Below are 13,741 nucleotides of genomic sequence, written 5' to 3'. Positions count from 1 at the left end.
GGTAGATCTTCACAAAGTAGGCGATCTCCTTGCCCGTACAAACTCCTTGGTTCAACTCCACAATTTTGTCGAAGGCTCCCAAGTGACACCTAACCAATCTAGGAGACACCACTCTCCAAAACGTAATAGATGGTGTGTTGATGATGAACTCCTTGCTCTTGTGCTTCAAATGATAGTCTCCCCAACACTCAACTCTCTCTCACAGATTTGGATTTGGTGGAAAGATGATTTGAGTGGAAAGCAACTCTGGGAAGGCTAGAGATCAAGATTCATATGGTTGGAATGGAATATCTTGGTCTCAACACATGAGTAGGTGGTTCACTCTCAGAAAATGAATGCTGGCAGTGTAGGCACGTTCTGATGGCTCTCCTTCATAATGAGGGAAGGGTGGAGGGGTATATATATCCTCCAGACAAAATCTAACCGTTACACACAATTTACCAAACTCGGTGGGACCGAATCAAAACTCGATCAGACCGATTCAATACAAAATGTGAACATTATGCTTTTTCGGTGGGACCGATTCCATTAGGGTTAGGGCATAATGTAATCTCGGTGAGACCGATTACACAAACTCGGTAGGACCGACTTTGGTAATAAGCTAACCAGAGAGTTGGTTAGGCAAACTCGATGGGACCGATTTCTCTCATTTCGGTGAGATCGAAATGTTACGAAAGGGAAACAGAGAGTTTGCATTGCAAACTCAGTGGGACCGATCGCTCATCTTGGTTGGACCGAAACGTTACGAAGGGAAACAGAGAGTTTGCAATCCCATCTCGGTGATACTGATATCCCTATCGGTGAGACCAAAATGACTAGGTTTTTTGGCAGTGGCTATGTCAAGTAAACTCGATGGCGCCGGATAGGACATTTCGGTGGGGCCGATTTGACTTTTGGCTTGGGACATATGTGGATATGAGAAAGTGGTTGAGGGTTTTTGGAGCATATCACTAAGCATTTTGAGCAAGTAAGTCATTAAGCAACACCTCATCCCCTTTTAATAGTATTGGCTTTTCCTATGGACTCAATGTGATCTTGGATCACTAAAATGAAAATGTAGAGTCTTGAGCTTGAGCCAATGTGTGTCCTTAGCATTTTGAGGAGTCCAGATTCCTAATCCATGCCATGCCAATCATTGAACTTTCTCGAATGATCATCTTGAAATGGTATTAGTTCAATGAGCTATATGTTGTTAGTAATAACCAAAACCACCCAGGGATTGTTGCACTTTCATAGGTGCAATTAACTGTGTGCAACCTTTCAGAGGTAACAGATCTAAGTGTAGCCTAACCAATCTGATCTATCAAAATTCATGGATTTTTGTTTAATCAAATTGCCTATCTACACAAATCCAATTTCTTACTTCAGTTTATTTTTCGTTTGGTCAAACCTGTGTCCAGGGTACATATGATCGTCCATATATCTAGCAAAGAGAAAACATTTTGCCCCTACCATGGAAACTAAACAAAGGAAAGAGTATGGCCAGACCAACTTGGGCAACCGGTCACAGATTATTGTTGGTGGAGGCAGCCGAGCTCGAAGAGCCGTGATCCTGGAGCTCCTGGCCAGACATAGAAACCTGAAAGTGCAATCGGCGGATCTTAAAGATCAAGAAGATGAAAGCATCAAGCGAACGAGAAAAGGAAGCAAGGTCATCTGGAAATCAAGAAAAGTCAGGAAGGGGGAGGGGGAGGCGCACACCAGAGGCTCGATGGCAGGCGGCGGCAGCGCGGCGGCAGGCTAAGGCAAAATGCAATCGAGACGACGAACGAATTGACCCAGGTGTGACCTAGTTTGGATAAAACAGAGATGCAAATACAAAGAGCCTTTGCCTATGGCTGTGGCAAACGGAAGCCCAAAAGAATTTAAATGGGCCGCATGCTTATTCACTATGTTAGGCGTATCTGCATGTTAAATCAGCATGATCCCGTGTGGCCCAATACCTATTGGGTGTCAGGACTCCGACTCAATGCCACATCGATCTAGCATGTAACACCTCATATCACTTTGCGGCCTCACGCATGGTATTCCCACGGGTGTCACCTTACCTTTTTCCGGGACCGTTTGCGCCTTTTGGCACACGTATATGATGGTGTCGCTAGCATCCATATGATAAGGAGCCCGGGCTGACATGACTAGTCGTAAACCCAAAGTGGCACAGACTTACAGGGACAGGCATCCATGACCCAGCATCGAACGTGTCGGTCATCAGCAAGTGGGTCCGGGCTATAGCTCTGGGCTAGCAGGACTCCGGTAAACCGGGCTGTAGCGGGCTAACAGGACTCCGGTACTCAATGCGTGACATTTCCCCGAAGGGACAGACACTGGAACGAAGAAGGACACATGCCGGCCAGCCTAAGTGTTCCGGAGCAGTAGCAAGCTACCATGGCTCAATGGAAACACTAGGAGACATTTCCCGGTAAGAGAGGCTACTAAAGATAAACAACTAGATAGTCAGATCCCACACATAGCAAGCATTTCAATAACATACACACAATATGCTCGATATGTGCAAGTACAACATGGCATCACAACATGACTCTACGACTCAAGTATTTGTTCATTAGGCTCCGAGGAGCGGAATATTACAAACATAGGTCTCATGACCCAACATTCAGAGCATACAAGTCAAAGCACAAGCGGAAGCTATCATGTCTGAGTACAGACATCTATAAATGAAAAAGGCTGAGAAGCCTGACTATCTACCGGATCCTGCCGAGGGCACAAGATCGTAGCTGAGGTAACAAGCTAAATGTCGAAGTTCACGTGGAACTACTAGTGAGACTGAAATCTCTCTCTGCAAAAAACATAAATTAAGCAACATGAGTACAAATGTACCCAGCAAGACTTACATCAGAACTAACTACATATGCATCATTATCAACAAAGGGGATGGTGGGGTTTAACTGCAGCAAGCCAGCTTTGACTCGGTGGCTATCCTAAACTACGACTGCAAGCAACTCTTTTGAGGAGGCGCACACGAGTCCACATATTCACTAACCAATACACCACTATGGAACCGCTCCCGTCTCCCTACGAGAACGCCATCCATAGAACTCACGCTTATCTTGCGTATTTTAGAGTATCCACTTTCACTTGTCTATGAACTGATATAAGCAACCCAGAAGTCCTTTACCGCGGACACGGCTATTCTAATAGATGATGTTAACCCTGCAGGGGTGTACTTCTTCATACATATTTCCACCACTTAGCGTCTGCACACGACATGTGCTCGGCAGACTTCAAGCGAAAGCCGACGTGGGTGTAGACCACGACCTACCTAATCACTCAAGTCTCTAGTCCAGGTTTATCGCCTATTCGGGTTCCATCCATGAGGAGATCCGGCCGGAGTTTCGCTCACAGCCCCAAATGATGTGTGCAGGGTTCCCGAGATACCTAACGGGTATCCGGTACACCCGGCCACGTGCCTACCGCATCACAGCCCACCCCTACGGTCAGCGCTGTCCACGGCCTCCAGCATACTACAAACACCAGAAACTACTTGCAACTCCTGGACAGAGGACAAGGGTGAAGAAGAAGTCGAGCGGGGTCATATTTCAGGGCCCAATGCATGGTAGTAGCTGAATCATGGATCACAAACACAGAACTCAGTTCCTAAGGACGGCTTCAATGAGACAACCCACCATGTACTCCTACATGGCCTCTCACCGATACCTTTTACCAAATCGTGTTCACACACTTAGCTTACACACAGTAGGACAAGTTCACACACCTCTGATTCATCCCCGATGAATCAGACCTGACTCAACTCTAAGCAGTAGCAGGCATGACAAACAAACATGAATGAGTAGGCACAACAGGGCTCAAGCAACTCCTACTCATACTAGTGGGTTTCATCTATTTACTGTGGCAATGACAGGTCATGCAGAGGATAAAGGGGTTCAGCTACCGCAGCAAGTAACAAATGGCTCGTTGTTGTCCTAATGCAGTAAAAGAGAGCAGGGCGAGAGAGTAGGATTGTATCGGAATGAACAAGGGGGTTCTGCTTGCCTGGCACTTCTGAAGATAATATAGTTCTTCATCGGTGTCATCGAACAATCGTCGGAACGTCGTCTACTGAGAGGGGACAATTACCGGCAAACAAGAAAGAACACAATCAATGCGATGCAATAATATGATGCATGATAATGACATGGCAATATGCTGGTGTTTTGAGCTAATGCAGCTGTAAGCCAAATTAATTGAAGTGGAATTCAAACAAGGTTAAACTCCAACTCCAAATGTTCTTTCACAAATTACCCTAATCATGATTCATCCTATTCAGTGAGGTTAACTTGTTCAAACATGCATGATCATGGCATAAACAGATTCTTCATATTTTTCTGATCATTTTTCATATATAAATTATTTCATTCTGAGCTACGGTTGAATTTATATGATTTTCAGAAGTTTGGGGTATTTTCTGAAATTTCCTGAATTAAAATAAATCCAGAAAATCAATTACTGCGTCAGCCTGACGTCAGTGTGACATCAGCGGGTCAACGGGACACGGTCTGGGTCAAACCTGACAGTGGGTCCCGTGTGTCAGTGTAATTAGTTAAACTAAAATTAATTTAAACTAATCCTAAATAGTTAACAGGGCTGGGCCCCACCTGTCATTGACTCAGGGGAGTCAACCAGGGCCCACCCGTGGTCAAGGTCAACGTCGGCTACATCGGCGTTTAGCCACCGGCGAGCCCGACGCGGCGGCGAGAGTGGTTTTGGCCACTCCGACGACCAAATGGGCCGCGGAGGGCATCTAGGTGGAGATGGGGACGAGCCGAAGCTCTTGGTGGAGTTAGCTGGGGTCGGGGTGGCCGGAATCGGTGCCGGCGACGACCTAGGTGGCCGCCGGAGTTTGGCCGAGGTCGAACACGGCGCTGCGGTGCACTAGAGGGGAAATGGAAGGGCGCTGCGGGCTCCTGGGAGGGCGGCGAACTTAGTAACATGCTCGGGCGCAAGCTGGGGTGGCCATGGCCACGGCGGCGCCATGGCCGGCGGCGAGGAGCAATCGGCTCCGGTGATTAGGGCGGCTAGAGGGTGCGTTCCGCAGCGAGAAGAGAGGGGAAAGACGGCAGGGCTCACGTAGATCACGAAGCGATGCTCGGGGTAGCCGGGGGCGTGCTGAGGATGACGAATCGTCGAGGGCGATCGCCGGCGACCGAAGCTTGAAGACGGAGTCGAGGCGGTCGTCTTGGGGCGTCCGGCGCTCGGGGCTTGCTCTAGGAGGTGTAATGGATGGTGGCGGAGCTTTCAGGCGACACGGGGAGGCGAGGGGAGCACGGTAGGCGTGGCTACGGCGAGCGGCGGCGACGAGCTCCGCTCGGGAGAGAGCCAAGGAAGGGGAGAGGCCACGGGCGAGGGAGAGAGGGGTCAGGGGGGTGCGTGGCGCTCGGGGGAGGCGTCCAGAGTGTCGGGGAAGGAGAGCGGCAAGAAGGAGGTGGCTCGGCACGTGCCGGCGTGCGGTGGCCACACGCCTCGCGTCCTTCTGGCGCGAGGTGGGAGACGGTGGCGGTTCGGTGGGCTGGGCCGATGGAATTGGGCCAGGTGGGCTGAGAGGTGAGCGCCAGGTAGGGTTTCTCTACTCTGTGCTTTTCCTATTTCTGTTTTTTTTATTTTGCTCTGTGTTGTTTTAGTTTAGTAAAATACTAAACCATTTTATAAAATCCTGAAAATAGTTATGTGGCTAGAACTAAAATATACCAAACCACATAAAATGTTCCAGTATTATTGGACATATATTATTTATATATCAAATATATATCCAATGCAAATAGTTATTGAATTAATTCAAAGGCCCAAAATAAATGTTTCAGTCACTCCAAAAATATTGGTTTGCATTTTATTCTTGCCAATATTTTTCAAAGCTGAAAAGGAACATTTCCTTGGAAACATTTGAAGCAATTTTTAATGTTGATCATCATTTTTTTTAAATGATTTTTGAGGCTCTCCAATTCCCCAATTCAAATTTAAAGAAATTTAGACATGATGCATGGATGCAATGCCACTAGTTACAAGCAAGCTCTAGGGCTGTGACAACTCACCCCCACTAAACAAGAATCTCGCCCCGAGATTCAAGACGTGAGGTAAGAGGAAAAGGGAAGTCACAACTATCACAATCTTCATGATCCATTTGCCCTTCTCAAAGAGGTTGATTCATTCCATCATTTTGGTCTTGACGTCTTTGCTTTCGAGATCTTCACTCGACACAACAACAGAAAGAAGGGGGAAACCCTACAGGATTTACTCTTCTTGAAGATCGAGCAACTCAAGATCAGTTCATGGAGAGACGTAAGAACAACTCTTGAGTTGAGACACCAAACACACATTAGGAATGATGGTAAAGAAATGGATGACGAAGGTTCAAATTGGTAGGTAACCATTCCACGCTTAGGTAAAATGGTGGATGGTGTCAAGGTGGCGAAGAAATAACTGCCAGGATTCCGTAACGGGCACCTTGGGAAAAGTGACGCAAAGAACTATTCCCTTAAGTGGCAAAAAGAATTACTTTTGATACAAAGATCATTGAATCTCTTTATACCAGCCTAAGGCAATCACAAACGATCGTTTGGAGGGGGTCGGTAGAATGGCATACTCGGACTTGGATGATGTGGATTACCTTGTTGAAGACAACGTGATGGATGAATTTGCTTACCACCGGAAATGGAAGAGACCCATGGTAGAATGGCACATTGGCGGTGCAAGCTGGGAACAAAATGCAAATGCTGGGAATGATTCTGGTAACTGGGGAAGAACCCAACAATAGAGAATGAATTCACTGTTTGAAAAGGTCATAGAATTGCCGAGGAAACTAAGAGCACTATACAGTTAATGCCGACGATCAAACCTAGCACTTGCGCGTGCTCTCAAGAACTTGAGCATTTCCATAATCATCAAGATTTTACCAATATCCGTGTCAAGGATCCTGGCAACACAACTTGCTACCATGATGAATGATGATGGATGATGCAGATGCAAAGGAAGATAACACTTTCTCAGATTTCACCCTTGGCGGGGCCAAGGAAATAAAATCTGGATGATCGACCGAGAGACATTTAGCACTCCGCTTCCAATGCTCTCCTTAATGTGCTAGTGTAATCCATTTATTGAAATGGTTTGGTAACCAGACCATCAAGTAAAAGGGTCGGACTTCGGGAGCACAAAAATCCATATGGAACAACTAGGGAGTAGATCCTACAAAATCCTTATGGGGAGGTGGCCAACTTCCTCAATCAAGATATTATAATAACAGGTCTTCCGGCTGGGTGTGTTGGCCACGACATCCACTTTACCGGTTTCCGAGGGACCGATATTATAGTTCTTGGGAAATGTTCCAAACCATCATATCTGCCTGAGATTCAGATCTGGTTGGTGTCAGGATATTCCAGACTCATCGAGTCTAGGAAGAAAAACGAAAGTTTGTGTCAGGACCCCGACTCGATGTCACATCGATCTAGCTGGTAACACCTCATATCACTTTGCGGCCTCACGCACGGTATTCCCACGGGTGTCGCCTTACCTTTTCCCGGGACCGTTTGCGCCTTTTGGCTCACGTATATGATAGTGTCTCTAGCATCCATATGATAAAGAGCCCGGGCTGACATGACTAGTCGTAAACCCAAAGTGGCACAGACTTACAAGGACAGGCATCCATGACCCAGCTTCGAACGTGTCGGTCATCAGCAAGTGGGTCCGGGCTGTAGCACTGGGCTAACAGGACTCCGGTAAACCGGGCTGTAGCGGGCTAACAGGACTCCGGTACTCAAAGCGTGACATTTCCCCGAAGGGACAGACACAGGAACGAAGAAGGACACATGCCGGCCAGCCTAAGTGTTCCAGAGCAGTAGCAAGCTACCATGGCTCAGCGGTAACACTAGGAGACATTTCCCGGTAAGAGAGGCTACTAAAGATAAACAACTAGATAGTCAGATCCCACACATACCAAGCATTTGAGTCATACACACAATATGCTCGATATGTGCAAATACAATGAAGCATCACAACATGACTCTACGACACAAGTACTTTATTTAAGGCTCAGTGAGCCATACATAACATACACAAAGGTACGGGTCTCACGACCCAACATACAAGTCATACAGTCATACAAACCAGCAGCGGAAGTAACTTGTCTGAGTACAGACAACTAGTAAAACAAAAGAGGCTTGGAAAGCCTAGCTATACTACGTGGTCCTTCACAAGCTCAGGGTCACCACCTGGGTCTTAAGCCTACTCGTTGATGTCAACGTCTACATAGAACCCATCAGAAGGGGTTGCAGCGTCTTCTGTAAAAATGTAGATTATAGCAACATGAGTACAAAGGTACTCAGCAAGACTTACATCAGATCCTACATACATGCATAGTATCAAGAAGGGTTGGTGGAGTTATTGCAGCAAGCCAGCTTTGACTCTTGGCTAGGCTATCCTACGATACTCCAACTTGAAATGGTTTTGCGCACACGAGTCCACTACTCACCAATTCAATACACTACCGAGGATCCGCCTCCATCTTCCTACGGAAGAGCCATCCTCGGCACTCACACTTATCTTGAGGCTTTTAACAGTTTCCATTTACTTGTCTATGAACTGTATAGGCAACCAAGTAGTCCTTTACCGCGGACGCGGCTATTCGAATAGATCATGTTAACCCTGCAGGGGGTACTTCTTCATACACGCTCTCACCACTTACCGTCGTTTACACGACATGTACTCGGCAACCTTCAAGCGGAAGCCCAACGTGGGTGTCGGCCACGACCTACCTAATCACCTAAGCCTCCAGTCCAGGTTTATCGCCTATTCAGGTTCCATCCGCAGGGAGTCCGGCCGAGGTTTCCCATACGGCCCCGAACGATGTGAACAGGGTTCCCGAGATACCTAACGGGTATTCGGTACACCCGGCCACGTACCTACCGCATCACAGCCCACCCCTACGGTCAGCGCTGTCCACGGCCTCCAGTAGGCTACAAACACCAGAAACTACTTGCAACTCCTGGACGGAGAACTAGGGTGAATAAGAAGTCGAGAGGGTCCATTGGTTTCGGGCCCAATGCATGGTAGTAGCTGATTCTTAAATCACACATATAGATCTCAGTGCTTAAGGTCGGCTTCAATGAAACAACCCACCATGTACTCCTACATGGCCTCTCATCGATACCTTTACCAAATCGTGTTCACCACACCACTCTCATTACCGACATAAGATTTCACTCTAGCCCATCACCCAGATGAACTAGACCTGACACGACTCTAAGCATAGCAGGCATAGCAAGGTAGGAACAACACATACATATGGCTCAAGCAACTCCTACACATGCTAGTGGGTTTGATCTAGTTACTGTGGCAATGACAGGTCATGCAGAGGAAATGGGTTCAACTACCGTAGCACACAGCAGTTTGAATCGCGTTGTCTTAATGCAGTAAAAGAGAGCAGGAGCGAGAACATGGGATTGTATCGATATGATCAAATGGTTGGTTGCTTGCCTGATGGTTTGATGCACTGATACGGTTCTTCGCTAGGGTAATCAGGGTACTCTTCGGGGACAGAACCTGCCGCAGAGAGCACCGATTCACAAAAATTACCAAACAGTATGCAACAATATGATGCATGCATGAAACATGGCAATATGAGTGTGTTGGGCTAATGCAACTAAAACCAGGGGTGTTTGAACAAATTTGAATCAAGGATTCAAATTTCAAATTCAAATATGGCCTTTTAAAGTGCCTTTCCTTGTTCTGCTTAAAACATCAATTTAACTTGTTTGATCATGCATGAAAATAGTACAGATGGATAGATTGGATTTTTCTGATCATTTTTCATATATAATTTGTCCAATTTGGAGTTACAGAATAAAAGTTATGAATTTTTGAAGTTTAAATAATATTCTGGAATTTCCTGATTTAATTTAATTCCAGAAATATAATTATTGCGTCAGCATGACGTCAGCATGACGTCAGTGGTCAACTGTGGCTGGCTGAGGTCAAACCTGACGTGTGGGGCCCACACGTCAGTGACAGGGGGGGTTAAACAGGATTAAATTAATCCTAATTAGGGGTTAGTGGCGCTAGGGCCCACTGTCAGTGTCAGGGGGGGTTGACTAACAGTAGTTAGCGCTAACCTAACCACCTGGCCGACAGGGCCCACGCGTCAGTGACCCTGGGGGGTCAAACCCCAGGTCGGACAAGTCAAACCCCACCGGCGACATGACGCCGGCGAGGCCCGAGACGGCGGCGAAAGTGCTTTTTGCCATTCCGGCAACCAAATGGACGGCGGAAGGCATCTACGTGTTGCTGAGGTTGAGCCGCGACTATTGGTGGTGGTGGTTGGGCTCGGGGTGGCCGGAGTTGACGGCGGCGAGCTCGGCTGCGGCGGCCGGAGTTCGGGTGCGGTCGGGATCAGTGTTGCAGGGGGTTTGGGGAGGCGTTGGTGCGTGCTGCGTGCTCCTGGTGAGGTGGGGAGCACGATGGTGTGCTCGGTTGGGCGCTACGGCGACCGTGGCCACGACGGCGACATCGCCGGTGGCGTGGAGCTCTCGGCCGAGGTGGGGCTAGGGCCTAGAAGTCGAAAGAGACCAGGGAAGAAGGGGGAAACGATCCGGGGGCTCACCGCGGAGCTGCAGGGATGGTTAGCGGGCTCGGGGACGCGCTGGTGACGGTGAATTCGACGGCGACGACGGTCAGAGCCCGAAGAGGGGAACGGCGACGTGGCGGCGATGCAGGGCTTCCGGGGACCCGTGGAGCGGTGGGGAGGAAGAGGGAGTCGAGGCGGAGCTTCTGAGCTAGTCGGGGGAGCGAGGGGTGGCCGGAGACGATGGCTATGGCGAACGGCGGCGACGGTGGTGTTCGGCCGTGAGAGAGAGAGAGCGAGGGAGAGGAGAGGAGAGCCGGGGGAGAGTGAGAGAGAGCAGGGGGAGAGGCGTGGCGTCGTCCAGGGCGTCGAGCGAGGAGGGGAGGGCAGGCAAGCAGGCGAGCAGGTGGCGTGGCGCGGTGGCGCGCGCGCGCGCCGGCCACACTCCCCTCCCTCTGTCGGGACGAAGATGACAGAGGAGGGAGGTGGGCTGGGCCGGCTGCTGGCTGGGCCAGCCAGCTGGCTGGGCCGCACAGGGAGGAGCCCAGGTAAGCTTCTCCCTTTATATATTTTTCTGTTTTCTGTTTTTCTAATACTTCTGCAACTTTGTTGAATTAAATAAAATACCTAGGCTAGTTCAAAAATCACCAAACTATTCCTGGCCCATAGTTGGATTATTTCCAACATGAAACATTTTAGTTTGGAGATATTTGAGCATTTAAATATTTTATATTATTTTAAATGCCCAAATTCAAATATTTATGATTTAATTCAAAAACCCTAGGATGGCCTAGGAAAATGTGCACCATTTTTGGCAGAGGTTCGGAACCAAGACAAAAATGATGGGCATTTTAGAAGGGCATTTCAGGTTCATTGAAAAATTATTTTAGTAACCCTAGTTGGTTTCAGAGGGGACTGGGGGTTCTGTCATCCCCATTTCAAGTTTCTGATGAAAGAGTAAACATGATGCAACACTCTAATGCATGACTAGCTAGGTTGTGACAACTCACCCCCACTCAAAAGAATCTCGTCCCGAGATTTGGGTTCCTCCGGGAAGAAAGCGGGGTACTCGAGTCGAAGACGATCCTCCCTTTCCCAAGTTGCTTCATCCTCAGAATGGTGCGACCATTGAACTTTGAGGAACTTGATGTTCTGGCGTCGAGTGGTACGCTCGGCCTGATCGAGGATACGAATGGGGTACTCTCGATATGTAAGATTATCCTGGAGATCAAGCGTTTCGTGGTCCACTTCACGGATAGGATCCGAGAAGCAACGCCTGAGTTGAGAAACGTGGAAGACGTCGTGAACTCTGGAGAGGTGCGGAGGTAGTTCCAACTGGTAGGCAACTTCTCCTCGTTTGGCAAGAATGCGAAAAGGTCCAATATAACGAGGAGCCAATTTGCCTTTGATACCGAAACGATGGGTTCCCTTCAAAGGGGTGACCCGAAGATAAGCCTTCTCGTCAACCTCGAAGGTCATAGCCTTATGTTTTCGGTCATATTGACTCTTTTGACGAGATTGGGCTGTTTTCAACTTTTCACGAACGATACGAACTTGTTCTTCTGCTTCCTGAATCATATCCGGGCCAAAGAATTGTCTTTCCCCGGTCTCTGACCAGTTAAGGGGTGTTCGACATCGTCGTCCATAGAGAACTTCAAAAGGGGCTTTACCCAAGCTAGATTGATAGCTGTTGTTGTAAGCGAATTCGGCAAATGGAAGGCACTTCTCCCAGTCCATTCCGAATGAGATAACAGAGGCTCGAAGCATGTCTTCTAGAATTTGGTTGACGCGTTCCACTTGACCACTCGACTGAGGGTGGAAAGCGGTGCTAAAGGAAAGACGGGTTCCCATAGCATTTTGGAAACTTTCCCAAAATCGAGAGGTGAAAAGACTTCCTCGATCCGAGTTAATTTCCAAAGGAACACCATGGAGAGACACTATACAGGAGATGTATAAGTCTGCCAGCTGACTAGCGGTTATACTCTCACGAACAGGTAAGAAGTGGGCTACTTTGGAAAGACGATCGACCACGACGAAAATAGCATTATTCCCTCTCTTGGTCCTAGGAAACCCGGTAATGAAATCCATACCAATTTTATCCCATTTCCATTCAGGAATAGCTAAGGCTTGAAGGGTGCCAGCAGGCCGTTGATGCTCTGCTTTTACACGACGACAGACATCGCAATTTGCAATGTACTGAGCAATTTCTCTCTTCATCCTAGTCCACCAGAACCTCTGGCGTAGGTCCTGATACATCTTAGTACTACCGGGATGAATGGTGAGAGGAGATTCATGAGCTTCCTGAAGGATCAATCGCCTCAGGTTGCGCACCTTGGGAACCACTAGTCGATCCCCGAAGTATACGACTCCTTGATCATTAACGGAGAAACAATTCGCAATTCCTTTCTGAATGTTTCTCTTGATGCGGGAGATTCCCGGATCTACCTTCTGTGCTTTGATAATTTGATCCGTAAGGGTAGGTTTTGCCACCAAGGTGGAGAGAAAACCTTGAGGAACAATATGAAGGTTAAGCTTCCTAAATTCCTCATGGAGAAGCGGTTGACTTTGTTGTAACATCAGGTTGTTACAATAAGATTTATGACTTAGCGCATCAGCCATGACGTTGGCTTTCCCTGGGGTGTAGGTTATTCCTAAGTCGAAGTCGGTGATCAATTCAACCCAACGTCTTTGCCTGAGATTCAAATCCGGTTGGGTGAAAATATACTTCAGACTTTGGTGATCAGTGAATATTTCGCAACGATTACCGAGGAGGTAATGTCGCCAGGTCTTAAGTGCATAGACTACGGCTGCAAGCTCTAGATCATGAGTGGGATAATTCTCCTCATGTGGGTGCAATTGCCGTGAAGCGTAGGCAATTACGTGTCGATCTTGCATGAGAATGCAACCTAGTCCTTGTCGCGAAGCGTCGCAGTAGATAACAAAGTCCTTGGAGAAGTCTGGCGGTACTAGTACGGGAGCAGAAGTCAGGCGTCTTTTCAGTTCCTGAAAGCTGTGCTCACATTGTGGAGTCCACTCAAACTTCTTATCTTTCTTGAGGAGCTCGGTTAGAGGTTTGGCAACTTTGGAGAAGTTCTCGACAAAGCGACGACAATAGCTCGCTAAGCCTAGAAAACTCCGAACTTGCTTGACCGATTCAGGTGGAGTCCAATTAAGGAC

The sequence above is a fragment of the Triticum dicoccoides genome, chromosome 6A (assembly GCF_002162155.2).
Source record: "Triticum dicoccoides isolate Atlit2015 ecotype Zavitan chromosome 6A, WEW_v2.0, whole genome shotgun sequence".
Taxonomy (NCBI): Eukaryota; Viridiplantae; Streptophyta; class Magnoliopsida; order Poales; family Poaceae; genus Triticum; species Triticum dicoccoides.
The sequence above is the reverse complement of the archived record's forward strand: the minus strand, read 5'-3'. Positions refer to the sequence as shown.